We start from the raw sequence: 14,017 nt of genomic DNA on the forward strand, positions 1-14,017 counted from the left end.
AAATATTTTCTGCCAGTTTTTACAATCTGTTGAATATTGGCAGATTGCAGAGCGTTTCAGTTGAGTTCTGTCCGTCGACCTGCGAGGTTCGAGCGTTGCGTCCCAGCACAGAGACGGATTGACAAAAAAATTAGCGCCTTATTGTGTACTGCTATTGGTTGTAGTAACAATTCAAAAAATAGTGCTTTGAGTTTTTTTTTGAGAGTCATTTGTGATCATGTTTGTGTTCAGGTTAATTTTCTCATGACTGATTACTACTTAATAATTTGATATTATTATCATTTAAACCTCAATTTTTTATCGCTTTTACTTTTGACAACCATCCCTTGCTTGCTGTTTAACGAACTGAACCATCATTGAACAAAAAATTGCTAGTACCGAAAAAAGCCTGGAAAGCCCGGTTCCTTAGAAGCATGGTACCGAAATTACCGGTTCCGAAAAACAGCTCCGGTTCCGAAAACGCTATAACGTACCATAACCATGAATCACCCTATACAGGGTGAGCCTTAAGTAAGTGCAAATATTTTTAGGGGTAGTATATTTTGGCCCCAGAAATATAAAAATTTTCCTGCGTATTTTTTTTCTTGAAAAAAAAATTTTTTTTTACTTTTTAGTTAAAAAACATAATTTCTTGATAATATGGTAACTAGGATTCAGAGCCGGAAATTCCCGGTTCTTTTGAGGTATCAAAGAACCGGGACTCGAAATTATTAATTCCCGGTTCTTTCGGTATCTTCGGGACTCGGTAACAATAGCTAAAAAATTATTATTTTATTACGTGAGAAAATAGTGATGCTATTTCTCATTGTTCTTGCTTCTTTTCTCTTTTGATATTTCTGTAATGTTTATTAGCAAGTATTGAAGTTTAAATATGTTATTAAATTAAAAAAAGTTGTGGGAAATCTTTGAAATAGATAATAATATAAAAATATGTCATATATTTTTTCGGCATTTCTTCCCATCAGAAGATTTTCAGATACAGAAGAATTGTTACTTACACGAAATGTGAAAATATTCTGTTTCCAAGCAAAAAAAACTCATATTTTCCTAAATACATCTCTGTGAAACTATGGCGAGTGCCACGACTATACTTTGCCTAGTTATAGACCACGTCTATACAGCTACGTCAGTGGTCACGGGATGCGAGAACAAGGTCATATAAAGTGGCAGATAAAGAACAAAGGATTTGACAAGGAGTAAATCTACTAGTTTTCGTTTTCCTTATACTATGGTTCGACTGCAAGGTCTGCTAGTTATATTTTTTAAGCTTAAAGTATCACAACAAATTTACTTAAACCAAAAACTCGCAATACAAAACTAAAGTGTCAAAACGTGACAATGTCAGGAAATAAATAAATAAATGTGGCAACTAGACATTTTTTACAACAGAGCTACCACCTAAATCCCCAGCGGGAAATTTAAAATTCCAGTTAGTCAGCCCGGCGCCGAAAATGTCCATGGTTGACAACAATGGATTTAAAAATCGCGCCCTCGATTACGAAACTAAAAGTTTAATTGCTATCCAATATAGTTAAACATGCAATAAATATTGAATTTGTCAAATAGAGCGTTAAAATCTATGTATGAACTAAACCTAATTTTTTTTATTGTACAAAATTAATATTTAATAAATAAAGATTGTTAAAAAATCTTTGACTGAACTACTACTGTATTTTTTATAATACAGGGTGTTTAAATTATAACACTAATTACAAAGTAATCAACTAATCTTTTCATCGCTACTAACAACAACTATTATTTTTAATGATTACATCTCTAGAGGAACACCAATTTCTTAATTTACTGTTTTTAACATTTTTATTTTGTAAAAACTACTAAATAATTAGTAACTAAAATAAAATACAATTTAAATATTTCTAAAATTTAAAAGTCATGTGTTTAGTGGCGATGATCTTAGATGATTCTAAAAAGAATTTAAATATAATTTTGTTCATAAACGAATATCAAAATTGAAATATTCTGTATAATATAGTTATGTGAATGTATATATTAATGCAAATTATGTTTTTGTGTATGTAAATATTATAACATAAGAAACACCGACGCTAATAATGTTATGTATAAACGATTTTTATCCTAAAAATAGTTAAAAATTATTATTTATTCTAATAAAATGCTTTTTTGGAACAAAATATTTTTTGGTATTATTTGGAAATCGACGTCATGGTAGGCGTAGCTAGGTACTGCACGTAGCTAGGTACTGCACTCACTAAAGCACTTGTGAAATAATATCCTATAAAACAAGTATTTTAGAGACTATTCCTTTAAGTTTTCCTATTTTTTCTTAATAAACTTTCTTTGTTAAAAAGCTAGTTGTATCCTCATTTCAATCATTTCTGACTGGACTATATAAAATTTTAATTAAAAAAAAAACAATGTGTACACTATGTGCGCATATTTGAAGTGAACCTTCTTACTAACAACTATTAAATTGAAGAGGATTTGAAGGAATTTTTTTTTTTCAATTTATTTCTGTAATCTGTACATTTTCTGTTTCCTCAATGGCCTGAAAATTTTGTGAAATACCACCCAAAATACACACTTTTATGTAAACGCCTAATAATGTTAAAGCCCCTTAAAATTTACTTAAGAAAAGAAAAAAAAATTAACCTAACCAATATTCGTGTGGTCTGTTTTTGTTTAAATATTTTGTACATTATTTATAGTAATTTACAGTAATTTTGTTAAATTATATGAATTTTTCGTTGATTATTGGTTTGAAATAAATGTGACAATGTCCTTCAATGAAAATGCGAGTTGCTTAACTCTACTGTTCGTCTTGCTAGCTCGTTTGTCACGGCCTTGAATTCTTTGAGATCATTGAATTTCCCAGAGCGTGTAAAGCAGTTTTTGCTGAATATTTCATTCATGTACCAAAAATCCCATATGAAGCGGGTAATTTTCGGCGAAAATTGCCCGAAAATATAATATTAAATTTAATCCTTTTACTGACACCGAATTTAAAATATCCCCTAAGGCAAAAAGTGGCAAGAGGAAGGAATTGCAGATGGACCCTCTAAAAAGAAAAGAAAGCTCTAAGACACTCAAATACGAAGAATTCAAATTGATAGTACGAAATTGTAATGAAGAATGTCCCGATGGTTTGTAAAAAAAAATATTTTTTGTATTATCCTACGAATTGGTATAGCGAGGGGGAGAGGGAGGAAAATGTTTTGTCTCCTATTTTAAAGACGATATTGATAATATAGGACAACCCACCGGTCGCATTGTATACAACCCGATATTCGATAAAACCACTCAAGGAGGAGATAAACCTTGTGCTCAAAATCGTCAAAATGACTGGTCATAAATAGAGGTCAATCGGATATGTGTCCAGTAAGGCTATTCAAAAAAATTATGGAAAAAAGAAAATTAATTAATATTCCAAGATTGTTTTTAACTGTAAATCTTTCCTGGAAAATGGGTAAATGGTTCAAGAACCTTCCTGTTGGGAAAAATACGATTGCTCAATGGGTGTTTGTCGAAGCGAAAAAATCAGGTTTGGCTACGGAGAAAGTAAAAATTACTAATCATTCGCTACGTACAACAGCTGTGTCGAAACTAGCAAAGAAGGGGGTTGAGGAGAACACAATAGTCAAAATAACTTGGCACGCAAACCCGAAGTCAATTAAACCTTACCTTCAACTCACTTCTTCCTCTTGGCAAGATGGCGGCGCCGGCGGCAAGTCTGGAAATGTGCATTTTATGGATTTTATGGCTGTATGTATGTATGTAGTTAGGAACCTCAAAACCTGTAAACCTGCAAAGTTTCAAAACTTCCGGACTTTCTTCCAAGCAAGCTCCTTTTTTGATTCCCAATGACCGAATTAACATGCTTTCATGAAAAATTATGGGTAATTTTGATGCACTTGGGTAATTACTTCCGAAAATTTCCTATAATCTTCTAACACAGTGTTGCCATGTCATGTCAATGATTGCTGATTGCTTTGAGTTGTAATAAATCAACAGTTAACAGTTATATTTACAGTTATTTTTTAACCCTCTATGTTTACTTATTTTTCTTAGGGATGAAGTTTCAATGTGCAAAATCCCATACATTCTGTACAACTTTTATTACTTAAAAAAAGCAAAATAACACCATCTCATCACTAATGTAACTTAATGTTTAAATGATTTATATTCACGCTTACTTTTTGGCAACTCCACATCCTGTCTACCAAGAAAAACGGAAGGGTACGTATATATAGAGTGAGTGATTAACAAGAAAAGGCAAAGCTGTAAAATATGTCCGGTGTAAATAGCTATTTATAATTTATTTCTGTTTTTTATAATATATTTTCTGCTTTCGTTGACCGGCTTCTATCAACAACTGAAATCATTAGCGTAGGCTCGTCTGTCACTGTGTAACGAAGTGTCAAAGGGATATGATCGAAAACATCTTCTCAAAGGAAGGTTAAATTTAAAAAAAACACATAGAGAAAAGGTCAGAATAACTTAAATAAAACAATTAAAAATTATACAGGGTGATTCATGTCCATGGCACGTTAGACGTTTATGGAGAACCGGGTGATTTTTTGAAAAATTACAGTGTTGCCGCTTATCTGAAAGGAGCATCTTAAAAATCTTCGACCGAACGCGATGGGGTCCAAAAATGGCCGAATTAAATTCCGGTTTATCAGTGCCGTTTTAATTTTATTCAAAACGTGTAAAAATATGATATAGGGAGAATTAAATAATTTGTTGTTTTATTTTACGTTGTCAATAAATGTTGGTAGTTATTAAAATTGTTAGAAAAACATATAACTCTAATAAAAATAGTTTAGTTATAATAGTTATTTATTAACATAAACATCCGATAGGCTAATGAAGCAGGTAAGTCAAATTGACGTATCTAGATTCTTTGATATCTAATCTGTGACAAGTAGTAAATAAAAGCAAAAAAGCAAGAAAAAGTATACTTATAATTATTAGTTAATTTTAAGCAAATTTCATAAATGATCGGTTTACTACACGTATGTATATTATACAGGGTTGTTCACCACATACAACACGGAGTATTGTAGCTAAACCATTAGATTTTTACACATTGTAAGTTTTAGGTTCGGATTAAAAATAACTTTACAAAATACAATCGACAACTATAAACTACGAACCTTCCCCGTACAAACGGTACATTGTGAGAGAGGAAATTGTAGGGAGAAACAAGCCCTATAACATAGGATACAACATTTTAATGAACAGTGCTTTCCATAAAATCAATAAAATGAGAAATATACGAAATAATATACATGTACTGATTTCTTTCGAAAATCGACATCTATGAAACTATGAACCCTTCCTGGACACAAACGGTACATTGTGAGACAGGAAATTGTAGAGAAAAACAAGCCCTATAACATAGGATACAACGTTTTAATGAACAGTGCTTTCCATAAAATCAATAAAATGAAAAATATGCGAAATAATATACATGGACTGATTTCTTTCGAAAATCGACAACTATGAAACTATGAACCTTTCGCGGACACAAACGGTACATTGTGAGACAGGAAATTGTAGAGAGAAACAATCCTTGTAACATAGGATACAACATTTTAATGAACAGTGCTTTCCATAAAATCAATAAAATCAAAAATATACGAAATATTATACATGTACTGATTTCTTTCGAAAATCGACAACTATGAAACTATGCACCTTTTCCGGACACAAACGGTACATTGTGAGACAGGAAATTGTAGGAAGAAACAAGCCCTATAACATAGGATACAACATTTTAATGAACAGTGTCCTAAATAAGTAAAAAATATTATAGTTGTATTTTTTTAAATAGTATATATTATGTATATTATCTATTTTTAATAATTATTTCACGTAAAATATATAGGGTGTTCTATTTAAATTAAACAAGTTATTGCCGTTTAAAGCTAGTAATTATATAATATAAATTTTTGAACACTCTATATGAGGTAGTATAATTTTTATCATTGCAACACAATATCTGATCAATAAATAATCTTCAGTAAATATTTAGTATTAAAACCTTTAATACTCTTGGAGAAATAAAGCCTAATTTTTTTACTGCAATTCCATCATGCATATCCATGCATGAATACATGGATATCATTATACTCCGTTCTTAATTATTTTTATTCAAGTTCAGTAAGAAATAAATTCTATAACACCTTCGAAACTGTAAAACACCATGCCAGTTTTTGATTAAATTATTAAGTTATTGCTTGGTCGTTCATTCCTTCCTCTCAAAAAAACATCCCCTCCAAAAAGCGTAACGGCTCTCCCTTTTTCGTCTCCCCAGGGAGATCCTCACCCTTTATATCTCCTCCTTTGCCCCTCCAGCCATAACTTATCTAATATTAATCTACCGTGAAATGAACTATATCTGCCGTTAGCTCCACACTAATTCTTTAATCGGAGCGATGCCGCGTCGCTTTTAATTGCCTTTTATCTTTGGAAACGTTGCCGCGTTGCCTCCCCGACGACGCCATCACAAACGCCATTACGAGATTAGGATAAAGCCTTGTTATTCTTGTTTTTCTTTTAACTTCGGATTCGCTTTTGTCCGGTGTTTGATTCGGAATGGATCGCGAAAAGATTAGAGTTAAGTTAAAAGAAATAATATTTTGTTTGAAATCGAATTTATTAATTAAGGTTTTTCAATTGCATTAGTCCCTTGTTAGCCGAACCACCGGCGGATTGAGGATTCAGGAAAGGGGGAGGTTAGACACAAAACTTTACTCCAAGTATACAAGGTGCTACAAATTCGGGATACGAGCATTGGTATCTCGATAACAGTAATATATACGAATATGGTTAAATTGGGGTAAAGTTGCGCTTTGGGATGTTCACCAAGAGACCATGAAAAAAGTTTAAAAAATTTCAAGGCTTGCTGAGTTTTTTGGAAAAAACGGATTTTTTTTGAAAATAAATTTTATTTTTTCCGGAAAATTTTATACGGAAAATCAAATGCAATAAAAAATAATATAAAATAAATAATATAAATATAATACCGGGTATCGCATCGTCGAGCGGGACATAGGAAATCCCATGTAAATTTTAATGGGGTCAATTATTGGCTTCCCTAATTATTTTAGAGAATAATTTTATTTAGGTTTATTGAAGAGCACTAAAACCCACATTCAAAAGAATAACTTTAGATATTTTTGATTAGCCCGTTTACGAGTTATCGCCGATTTCTTTTTAAATATTTCTCCTTTCTTATGGCCCTGTATTTACTTATGAGCACTAGTCAAGGTAAAAGATAACTGTCAAATGAAGTTGTCATTTCAGAAATTTATCTATTTAGTACTTTATTATTATTATTATTAAAAAATCATACCTACATCGAAAATATTAGCCATGCATTACACTACCGAAGAAAAAGTATTGATGATTAAATGGTATTATCAAGGAAATAGTAATCAAAAGGTGTCGAACATGTTAGCTGCTCTGTATCCGTATAGACCGATACCTGAAAAATCTACAATCGCAAGGAATATCCAGAGATTTGAGACCAAAGGTACCCTAATAAATAACTGCAGATGAGAAGCAAGGCAGAAACAAAGAGAAGATGCAAGAAATGATACCGACTTGGAAGTTTTATTGTGCGTGGAAGAGAACGATGGAAATATCAGCACAAGGAACTTGAGGATGAAATAGGAATAAATCACACTACAGCGTTTCGAATTTTGAAGCGACATAAATACTATTCCTTCAAATATGAAAAGCACCAAGAGCTACGAGATGGGGACGAAATACGGCGGCAGGCGTTTTGTTTTGATCTGATGGAAAGAGCAAACACGGATAGGGAATTTTTAAAAAACATATGTTTCACTGACGAATGCACGTTTACCTTAAATAATGAACCCAATGTTCAAAATTATCGATATCGGAACAAAGAAAACCAACACAGGTTTGTCGAAACAAGGACGCAATATCCACAGAAAGTAAATGTTTGGGCAGGGATATTCGGACACAATATTATCGGGCCATTATTTCTTACGCGAAATTTAATTGCAGAATATTATTTGGAACTACTCGAAAATCATATTTTACCGGCTTTACATGATGCCGCTAGGGAAAAATTAATATTATATATTATAAAAAAACGATTAATATTATGCATATTATTATAAAAAAAGTTAAAAATAATATCTTTAAATTGCTGACCTGGATATTATTTATTTACATTTTTCAATTGGCTCGATCTTATTCAATGTTAATTAGCGCTGATCAATATTGTTACGATGAATATAATCAGATTAACTTATTAAAAAAAAACAGACTCGGACTTGAAATTATTTTAAATAATAATTTAATAGATTTGCTGTCAAGTTAAGGTACCCAAAACAAAAAAGGTATAGAGTGTGTCATATCATTGTACTTTGGAGACCGAGTTCTTTTAAAACCTAAAATGAAAAATGCAGGTCCGTATTTAAAAAAAAAATAAGTTGGCCTCTGTATCTCAGTACTACCAGATAGCCCTAATAAAGTGGCTATGAGAATGTGAAATTAGTTTTTTGATTTTCTAAAAAGTAACGACAAGAAAAAATAAAATTGATTTTCAAAAAATCTGTTTTTTCCAATAAACTCAGCAATCCTTGAAATTTTTAAAACTTTTTTGATTGCATCTTGGTGAACATCCAAAGCGGGCAACTTTGCCCCAATTTAACCATGTTCGTATCTATTACGGTTACCGAGATACCAATGCTCCTACCTCGAATTTGCAGCACCCTGTATAATATATCAATAAATAATAAATAACACGCAATTTGAGAATTAATGTTTATTTACATGCCGATTAAATTTGATTGTAGCAGATATTGCAATTTGAGAACGTACAACTACGGCTAGAAATAAAATTATTAATTTTACTATAACCGTATTTTTATCGCTTGCGATCGAATCAATTCTCAATAATTTTACGCTTTACGTTGAAAGTAATTTATTGTTTTAGATGTTTATTGGTGAACGGTAAGAGTTAAATATCCATAAAAAGATAATTTCGTCTGTTATTAACGCCTGTGCTTACTAGAATATTATTTACAGTTAGTCGTATGAATATTACCACAGAACAGATACAAATCAGAAATTTCACTGAACGTCGGTGCTTTTCAAGTGTGTTGTAAGAATTCCGTTCCTCGCGCACAGATTTCATCCTCCTGCGCGCCGCACAGCTGATCATTAGTTGATGGCTTTAAACGAGCCAGGGTCGAACTCAGATACGTGTGAATCGTGACAGGAGCGTATTTCTCGTTTTTAACAGTATTTATTTGAAAAAAGTAAGATTTAGTAGTGACAAAATAAATAATGTGTAAAAATAATACGAAAAAATCATGCCAATTGATTCAAATGTTTAAAGCGTTATTTTACAAAAAAAGTGTTCATTGAGTTGAGTCATTGTTTTGTATCTCGTTTTCTAGAAATAAACATTAATATTTAATTTTCAAAGAGAATAATCACAAAAATAATTCGGACAAGGTGGGTTTTGTGGCAGAGGATACCGTGCATGATCGAGAAAGACGGCATCAGCGTTGGCTTTGAAATGAAGATCGCTGTCATTTTATATGTAAATTTATATGGAAAGTCATCGATCGTCGTTTCCCAGCCAACTGGACGCCGTTTTTTTTTCGATCATACGGTATTATACCGTATGATCGAATAAAAACGGCCTCAGCGATGGCTATGAAATGAAGATCGCTGTCATTTTATATGGGAAATGTCATCGATTGTCATTTCATAGCCATCGCTGACGCCGCTTTTATTCGATCATACTGTAATTTGTGTAAAGGGGCCTAGGAAAAATGCAGGATTTGCAATAAGTAATAAGGATTTTGCTGCAGTAACCTAATTTGTAGTGAATTTTTATAGGAATAAGCGACTTTTAACTGCAGTTTGGGACCCTGTTTATGTAAATTTCAGGGTCCCACTATAAACTTGACGCTGTCATGATTTTATGATTCAGCAATTTTATTTTTTTCAATACAAACCTTCATTTGAAAATGTAGACAGAATATAATAAAAACAATTTGACTGAAATAAAATAACATTTTATTTGTTATTATAAATATGTAAAAATTATACATATAATCCTAGCAATGTGATATTAGGTACAAAATCTAATACAATTACTTAAATGTAAATGATCCTAAAATTTATTAATACAAATGAAAAATTAAAAAAAAAGAATAGATAAATATCTATGATCTAACTAAACTTACTTGCTAATTAAAAATATCTAAATTGTAAAGAAAATTTGTATTTAGGAATTTATCGTATTTAGAAACATATCTATATGAAGTAAAATCGATAAAAATTTAGTTTTAATAACACATTTTGCTTTTATTTTACCGTTTTAAATAAATATTATTTATAAAAAATATGAATGAATATTCCGGATGAAATTTCTTTTCCAACTTCTAATTTGTAACCTTAACCCATGTTTTCTTGGACTATCCACACTAAGGGATGTAGGTGTCTGTTGTGAAAAATCTATACAAACAAGAAATAAAAAAATATTATTTATCTATTTGAAATATTGATCTTCTCTAAATATTATAACAAACTACCAAAAAAAACATTTATTGAAAACTGGAATTCTATACCCTATATTAATATGGAAGTACAGATTTATACAGGGTTGCGCACCTCATTCGCCTCAGTTGATTGTATGACAACGGAAAGATGTAGAAACCTACTAGACAGAAACCTGTCGCTGGAAGTGAAGAAAATGAATTTCCCTTAATTGGCTCTTTTATAGAAAATCCAATATATCTACCAGTCATCGTAATATAAATCAAAGAACTACTTTATTTTTCTTGATAAAATAATAAATACTTATTAAACTATTGTAGGTAAATTAAATAAAAATAAACTGTTATAAATTTAAATAAAGTCCATAAACTAATGTCGATTTTAAAAAGAGCTACTAACTGTCACTAGCAAATTGCCATGATGACACCAGCCTTCTTGATTGCCATTTTATTGAAAAGTCGCTCTTTATTCAAAATCTGAGCCAGATAGGTATAGGAAAGCCTAATATAGTTTGAAAGAGCATTTAAATCTGCTTCAACTTCTTTTAAAAAATACATAGTGTTGTATTTGAAATAACAAAGTTTTTATGTAAAGTAAATACTTAAAATAGACCAGCAATTTTTGATACCCCTCTATACATTTAAGGATGCAATACATTTTTTAGTAAAGTTTATTTCTCTGGCTTCAAAGTCAGCACAAGAATTAACTCTTAAAAATTAATGTACAGGATGTTGACAAACTTTGTTATTATAACATGCATATTTAAATGTATTTAAATATCTCAAAAACCAAACCTTTTAAACATATTAAACCCTTATAATAAATACCTTATTTTATGTCCAAGAATCCCAAAGTGAAATAAAATACCGTGTGTTCCATAAGAAAAAATATAACTTTGGTATGGATCTTAGTCCTGACACACCCTGTACATTTTAAAATAATTTTAAATTAAGTACATTGTCTTTCCACATATACCCATAAAATATTTTGTTTCTATATCTTTACGTTTTCGTATAATCAACCAAGATGAATGAGGTGCGCCACCCTGTATTCAGCCTTGTGTTTATAAAATATTTTACTGACCTTCAGATGTAACTTCCTTTGGATGTTGATGGAATAGCGATTACATCTGGTGAAGTAGATTCCGAAACAGCTCAAAACATAAAAAAATATTTATTGAAAATTGGAATTCTATACCCTATATCGGTATGGCAGTTCAGATTTATATTCAGCATTGTGTTTAAAAGGTAATAGTATTTTACTCACCTTCAGATGTAACTTCCTTGGATGTTGATGGAATAGCAATTACATCTGGTGAAGTAGATTCTGAAACCGCTGAAAACATAAAATAAAATATTTATTGAAAACTGGAATTCTATACCCTATTGCATTGTGTTTAAAAGGTTAAAAAAAATAGTATTTTACTCACCTTCAGATGTAATAGGAACAGCAGGAATAGTAGCTTCAACTTCCATCATGGAATTGTCTACAAAAATATATTTATTTAATTTTTTTGAGCATAACACAAACACAATTTTAAGAGGCAAAATTGAAAGCTAAATGTTATTGTCAAAAGTTTTTGTTTTTCAGTAATATAGTATTTGTCATAAAATATTGAAAATATTACACAGAACCACCACGAACAGACTGAAACTGGATTTTCTAAATGCCTATCTATAAACTATTTTTGTTTATTTAAATGTTCGTTTGTGCAAGTGTATAAATCGATTGTGCAGATAAACAAGCAACTGATGATTTGAAAAAAAAATTACAAGTAAAATGAAAAACAATGCTTATGAACCCACCTGACATCAATAAAGTTGGAACAGCAAATTTCTTTTAGACGGCTTTGAGACATTCCCGCAAACATGGTAGGTTGAAAGTGTTTTCCCACAAACTCTATACCCTCTATGCAAATCTATAGGTGATTTTGCTCTAAAATCATGCCTGTTGCAGTTCTTAAACCCACTCAGAACATCTAGAATTTATTAAAATATTTTTCGTTATTTAATAGATGATTGTACATACATGAGTCTGTCAAAAACTTTAGAATTTCTAAAAAATCTTACTAGATTGTTTAAAATTCTAGAGGAAACATTCCTTATTGTGTAGATAAAAAATATTTATGTACCTTTTTGGATCCAATAGGAATGAAAAGAAGCTAAGACCCATATCAGTCTCCGTATTGCTTAAACAGCCGGGAACACAGCAGTAACGAAGGCCCATTATAAACAAAATTGTCAAACAAATATAGTCACAGGTGCTTGTCAGATATAACACCATCCGAATTTGGCATTTATTTATATATCAGTCAAAAGCATACACTTAAATAAGAATTTTAAGCAAAAAAAAATTGCGGATGAGGCACAATTTATTGAAAAATAAATAAATTAAAAGTGCATTTTTAGGTTATGGTGAAGTTGTATAAGCGTGTAATTATTGTAAAATATGACGATTATATGCATTTTTTATTAATATAAATGTCAGAATTAATCATTGAGAAACATTAATAAGTCATAAATCAAAAATAGAGTTGGTGATATCTTTTGTAATATTTGCCTGATCGATTTACTCTTTCGATTCAAACTTGCCGCCGGAGCTGTCTGTCACTAGATGTTGTTAAGAATGTAAGCTGCGTAAGCATTGTTGCCAAAGTTATTTCTTGTTTGTATGATACATAATACAAGCATAATACCGTATGATCGAAAAAAAAACGGTGTGCAGTTGGCTTGGAAATGACGATCGATGACATTCCCCATTTAATTTTACATATAAAATGACAGCGATGTTCATTCCATAGCCATGGCTGATGCCGTTTTTTTTTCGATCGTACGGTACGTTACATGATACAAAAAAAGAGTTGAAACCGAAAGAGTTTTGATTGCGCTGGTTTCAATCTTTTCGTTGAGGGTGTTAATCTTTTGTTATGTTTTTTTTATTTTAATACGAATCTGATTGCTTTCACTTGATTTTACGTAGTGGTCGCCGGACGAACAAATCCTTATTACAGTAGCGCTGTCAGTAAGAACAGATTATAAATTATTTTAAAATCAAGACATTGAAAGCACTCAGATTCGTATTAAAATATAAAAAAAATAACAGATTAACCCCGAAAGAAGTTGAAACCAGAAACCAACGCAATCAAAACTCTTTCGTGCAACTTTGTAGTTATAAATAGTCAGATCCCGTAGGCAAAATATCAGCTATGGGTAGGAGCAGTTCCTCAGGCGATCGCCTTTTCTTGATTTTAAAATAATTTATAATCTGTTCTTAACGCGAGTTTTCTTCCGACCAGCACGTGTTTTTTAATGAACCTTTCAAGAAGAAATGAATGAATCTGGCAACGCCGACAAAATTTGGAGGAGTTTTCGCATAGAAAGTAGCCTGTTGTAGCAATAATTTGATGTTTATTTTTTCATTAAATTATGGATCATCCACACTTTTTTTTGGCTTGAAATACTTATTTCGATGTATGCTTTCGAGT

General features: G+C 31.2%; 1 long non-coding RNA gene across 1 annotated transcript; it reads right to left on the minus strand.

Moving 5' to 3' along the window:
* Positions 1-10,420: 10,420 nt before the first annotated feature.
* On the minus strand, positions 10,421-12,382 carry LOC115878714. The gene is made up of 5 exons (XR_004049590.1): positions 12,339-12,382; positions 11,963-12,019; positions 11,800-11,868; positions 11,617-11,686; positions 10,421-10,491 (listed from the first exon to the last, which is right to left on the minus strand). It is a non-coding gene; the product is annotated as an uncharacterized LOC115878714 (long non-coding RNA).
* Positions 12,383-14,017: the final 1,635 nt, after the last annotated feature.

This window comes from Sitophilus oryzae, unplaced genomic scaffold (assembly GCF_002938485.1).
Source record: "Sitophilus oryzae breed Bouriz unplaced genomic scaffold, Soryzae_2.0 scaffold_1521_pilon_pilon, whole genome shotgun sequence".
NCBI lineage: Eukaryota > Metazoa > Arthropoda > Insecta > Coleoptera > Curculionidae > Sitophilus > Sitophilus oryzae.